The sequence below is a fragment of the Nannobrachium achirus genome (assembly GCF_963921795.1).
Source record: "Nannobrachium achirus genome assembly, chromosome: 8".
In the NCBI taxonomy this organism is placed as follows: Eukaryota; Metazoa; Chordata; class Actinopteri; order Myctophiformes; family Myctophidae; genus Nannobrachium; species Nannobrachium achirus.
Window position 1 is genome coordinate 6,082,028 of NC_137817.1, and position 6,000 is coordinate 6,088,027.

Below are 6,000 nucleotides of genomic sequence, written 5' to 3' on the forward strand. Positions count from 1 at the left end.
GATCTCTCGCGCAATGAGGGCCTCTTCAATTCTTTTTCCCGGGCTGAATCAGGGGCCCAGCACGTCCCTGCCACGAAGCCTCTGCAGCCCACCTCTACGGGGCTGGAAAGCCTCGGCCTTCCAGCCCCGTTGTTCAGCATCTGCTGCCAGCTCGGTATACCGAAGCTTCTTGCGCTCATAGGCCTCGCCCACATTATCCTCCCAGGGCACTGTGAGTTCAATGATGTATACTCTTCGGAGTGAAGGGGACCAAAGCACGAGATCTGGCATGTTGTCTATATTCTTTGAAATATTTAACTTCATAATGGAAGAGAAGGGTGGTAGAATCCGGCTGAAAATGTCACCCCATTTGGACTCACACATAGTTAGCCAAAATCATGTCTACTGTAAAGTTGCAACATCATCTGATATGGTTTTGAAAGGACTGCATTTAAAGCGGGTTGGGTGGGTTTAATGTTGTGTGTGTGTGTGTGTGTGTGTGTGTGTGTGTGTGTGTGTGTGTGTGTGTGTGTGTGTGTGTGTGTGTGTGTGTGTGCGCGCGCGTGTGTGCGTGTGTGTGTGTGTTGCATGTCTATCCAACCCATCATGACAAGCAGGATTTATGCAACAACATTAATCAACATCCTACAATAACAGGCTAATCTCCACCATTGTCATCATGTTCTGGGAGGTTTCATCCTCATGCCTTGAATATTTGTTCCTCTGAGAGAACAACAGTGACTTATTGTCCAGTGCCAGCTTCCTGGTTTGTATTTTAAGAGACAACATTTAGTAGTTATGGCTTATGGGTATATGTTTGCATTATAAGCTCAGAAATAATACGTTTCCCAACTAAATAAATAACATATAATATAACATGATCTAAATCAAATCATATTAGGAAAATGTGTGGTGGAAATGTACAAACAATTGGATTGCGTGCGTGCGTGCGTGCGTGCGTGCGTGCGTGCATGTCTGTCTGTCTGTCTGTCTGTCTGTCTGTCTGTCTGTTTAGCTTTCGGAGGTGATCTGCGCCACATTTCTTGTGAAAGCTGAAATATAGAGTTTTGAAAACACGGGATATGATGTTACTACCCATAGGTGCCATGAACTCTGCATGGCAGGGTCGTCCTCCTCCCTGAGCCAAGCTTGCGCCTGACCGCATACCTGACTGGGACTAGATGTTACAATCCTTGACTATACTTTGAGAACCATGGTTGGGTGGGTATGATAACGTTGTCACAGGGTTGGATGGAAGGGGCCAAGGGTTTCAATGGAGTCTTCAGATGGGCACCCTTCGTCTTGGGTGTTTCGCTGACTAGGCCCACGACACCTCAGAAGGGTTCAGCAGCAACATCTGGCGTCCCAGGTGTGCCCCTCTCTTCCTTGGCAAAATCGCGCTCTTTCGAACGACCATCATTTTGACAGGAGGGTTAGCGACTCACACCACGGAGGTTAAGGTCAGGGTGAGGTTTAGAGTCGGGTGTCGAAAAGATGACATGTAGTAACAGTGACACGCTCCCCTCTTCCTTGCCCCCCCTCTAGATGTCGTCTTGGTCATTTCGGAGCCCAGCTGTTGTCTCTCTGATCCAGAGCCACTGGCTTGCTCTTTCAGCAGCACTGGACAGGGCTTTGATGGTTTGACGTTGGGCCTGGCCTCGGATTTCGATGTCCTTGGTCCTGGCTAGACTATCTATCTATAAATGCGACAAATCTCTGTCTGTTTGTTTGTAATCCGCGTATCTCGAGAACCGTTCGTCCCACCGGCTTCAGATTCGGCACGCGCGTTCCCCGCCGCCGCGCGGAGTGCAGTGCCGGGCCTCGACCCGACCCGACTCGCGGTTTTCCGAAACCGGCGCGAAACGTTCGGAATCTCCTTATGCGGAGCTGATTGTTGACATCAGGCTGTTCCGGAGGAAATCGGCGCAAGCGCTGAGTCATTGTGACATCACTTCATAAAAGGCTCTGACATCACGTATGCCACATGAGTCAACACAAAATCTCTGTGAATGTGTATGTATGTATGTAATCCGCGTATCTCGAGAACCCTTCTTCCCACCGGCACGCGCGTTCTCCAGATATGGGCATAAAGTCTGACATCAGAGTTTTCCGCAACCGGTACTGTGTGTGCAGAGATCTTCATATATGGGCATAAGTGGACAAAGACAAACAGATGGTCAAAACGGGTCCTATGACAACAGGTATATTGGGGTTTGCATTAAAGGGTGGGGCATTCATGGGGTTTGCAGAGTTTTCCGCAACCGGTACTGTGTGTGCAGAGATCTCCATATATGGGCATAAGGGGACAATGGCAAACAGATGGTCAAAACGGGTCCTATGACAACAGGTATATTGGGGTTTGCATTAAAGGGTGGGGACAAAGGCTAACAGAAGGCAAACAGATGGTCAAAACGGGTCCTATGACAACAGGTATATTGGGGTTTGCATTAAAGGGTGGGGACAAAGGCTAACAGATGGTCAAAACGGGTCCTATGACAACAGGTATATTGGGGTTTGCATTAAAGGGTGGGGCATTCATGGGGTCCGCTCCAAAAAAGAAAATAAAAGAGACAAAGACAAACATAAGACAAGCGACAAAGCGTGGGACTGGGAGGATGACTTGAATGATGCAGATTTAAGCAGGCTGTGTATTCTGCTTAAAGAAGAAACAAACAAAAAGCGACAGAGATCTCATATATGGGCATAAAATGGACGCAGATAAACAGATATCTCCATATACGGGCATAAAGGGACACAGACAGACAGATACAGAGATCTCCATATATGGGCATAAAATGGACGCAAATAGACAGATATCTCCATATATGGGCATATGGGCATAAAATGGACCCAGAACTATATCTGCAGTGATCTCCATATATGGACATAAAATGGACGCCGACAGACAGACAGATACAGATATCTCCATGTATGGGCATAAATGGACACAGGCAAACAGATGGTCAAAACGGGTCCTATGACAACAGGTATAATGGGGTTTGCATTAAAGGGCGGGGCATTCATTCCCTATTTACATCGTTCCCGAGTTGGCCAGGTCGCCGACTAGACGCTGGGCCGCCCGAAGGGCGGCCCAGCTTCTAGTACACATAATAGGCCAATAACCTAGTGCACTGGTTTTTACTCAATTCCACACCGGCAGTAATGAAATATTCCTTCGGCACTGAGATGACCAAGTATTGTGGACTTTAACTCTCCCAGCGAATGTGACGTTCTGATGTGTGTATGTCTGCTTCTTTACACCCCATGTGACCAAAGTGGTTTTGATCAATGTTTTTATTTAGCTTTTTCATTTTCTCCACAAACTTAAACCTGGTAGCTGACCTGCCCACGAAGCCTCTGCAGCCCACCTCTACGGGGAGGGAAGGCCTCGGCCTTCCAGCCCCGTTGTTCAGCATCTGGTGCCAGCTCGGTATACCGAAGCTTCTTGCGCTCATAGGCCTCGCCCACATTATCCTCCCAGGGCACTGTGAGTTCAATGATGTATACTCTTCGGAGTGAAGGGGACCAAAGCACGAGATCTGGCATGTTGTCTATATTCTTTGAAATATTTAACTTCATAATGGAAGAGAAGGGTGGTAGAATCCGGCTGAAAATGTCACCCCATTTGGACTCACACATAGTTAGCCAAAATCATGTCTACTGTAAAGTTGCAACATCATCTGATATGGTTTTGAAAGGACTGCATTTAAAGCGGGTTGGGTGGGTTTAATGTTGTGTGTGTGTGTGTGTGTGTGTGTGTGTGTGTGTGTGTGTGTGTGTGTGTGTGTGTGTGTGTGTGTGTGTGTGTGTGTGTGTGTGTGTGCGTGTGTGTGTGTGTGTGTGTTGCATGTCTATCCAACCCATCATGACAAGCAGGATTTATGCAACAACATTAATCAACATCCTACAATAACAGGCTAATCTCCACCATTGTCATCATGTTCTGGGAGGTTTCATCCTCATGCCTTGAATATTTGTTCCTCTGAGAGAACAACAGTGACTTATTGTCCAGTGCCAGCTTCCTGGTTTGTATTTTAAGAGACAACATTTAGTAGTTATGGCTTATGGGTATATGTTTGCATTATAAGCTCAGAAATAATAAGTTTCCCAACTAAATAAATAACATATAATATAACATGATCTAAATCAAATCATATTAGGAAAATGTGTGGTGGAAATGTACAAACAATTGGATTGTGTGCGTGCGTGCGTGCGTGCGTGCGTGCGTGCGTGCGTGCGTGCGTGCGTGCATGTCTGTCTGTCTGTCTGTCTGTCTGTCTGTCTGTCTGTCTGTCTGTCTGTCTGTCTGTCTGTCTGTCTGTCTGTTTAGCTTTCGGAGGTGATCTGCGCCACATTTCTTGTGAAAGCTGAAATATAGAGTTTTGAAAACACAGGATATGATGTTACTACCCATAGGTACCATGGACTCTGCATGGCAGGGTCGTCCTCCTCCCTGAGCCAAGCTTGCGCCTGACCGCATACCTGACTGGGACTAGATGTTACAATCCTTGACTATACTTTGAGAACCATGGGTGGAGATGATAACGTTCACAGGGTTGGATGGAAGGGGCCAAGGGTTTCAATGGAGTCTTCAGATGGGCACCCTTCATCTTGGGTGTTTCGCTGACTAGGCCCACGACACCTCACAAGGGTTCAGCAGCAACACCTGGCGTCCCAGGTGTGCCCCCCTCTTCCTTGGCAAAATTGCGCTCTTTCGAACGACCATCATTTTGACAGGAGGGTTAGCGACTCACACCACGGAGGTTAAGGTCAGGGTGAGGTGTAGAGTCGGGTGTCGAAAAGATGACATGTAGTAACAGCGACACTCTCACCTCTTCCTTGCCCCCCCTCTAGATGTCGTCTTGGTCAATTCGGAGCCCAGCTGTTGTCTCTCTGATCCAGAGCCACTGGCTTGCTCTTTCAGCAGCACTGGACAGGGCTTTGATGGTTTGACGTTGGGCCTGGCCTCGGATTTCGATGTCCTTGGTCCTGGCTAGACTATACACACTTAGGCCAATAACCTAGTGCACTGGTTTTTACTCAATTCCACACCGGCAGTAATGAAATATTCCTTCGGCACTGAGATGACCAAGTATTGTGGACTTTAACTCTCCCAGCGAATGTGGCGTTCTGATGTGTGTATGTCTGCTTCTTTACACCCCAAGTGACCAAAGTGGTTTTGATCAATGTTTTTATTTCGTTTTTTCATTTTCTCCACAAACGTAAACCTGGTAGCTGACCTGCCCACGAAGCCTCTGCAGCCCACCTCTACGGGGCGAACCGAGGCCTTCCAGCCCCGTTGTTCAGCATCTGCTGCCAGCTCGGTATACCGAAGCTTCTTGCGCTCATAGGCCTCGCCCACATTATCCTCCCAGGGCACTGTGAGCTCAATGATGTATACTTGGGATATATTAGGGCCTGGGTTTGATGCCTGGGGATCTCCATATATGGTACCCTAACAGGGCATCATCTGGGAATGCCCATACTGTATATGGACATTTTATTTATTTTATCCTTTATTAGCGATGATTCTATTCATTGCGTTTTCGGGGAAGGTAGGGTGTAAATCAGGCTCTTGGGCCAGTTAGGAGATCCCTATCTGAACCAAACACACAGATATGGGCCATGTCTTGGCCATCTGGCCAGTGATATATATCCGGAGTGAAGGGGACCAAAGCACGAGATCTGGCATGTTGTCTATATTCTTTGAAATATTTAACTTTATAATGGAAGAGAAGGGTGGTAGGATCCGGCTGAAAATGTCACCACATTTGGACTCACACATGTGGCAGCCAAAATCATGTCTACTGTAAAGTTGCAAAGAATTTACTATTATCTGTTAGCATCTAACATTATCTGAATGCTGAATCTGAAATCTGTTTTGAATGGACTGCTTTTGTAAGGCACATTTATCAAAAGCACTTTACAATGTATTTCACATTTACACACCTACTGTATGACGGACCATGCTAGGCGGGCGCCAATCTGAGTTTCCAGAGGTCATTTTTTCCGCCACTAGGG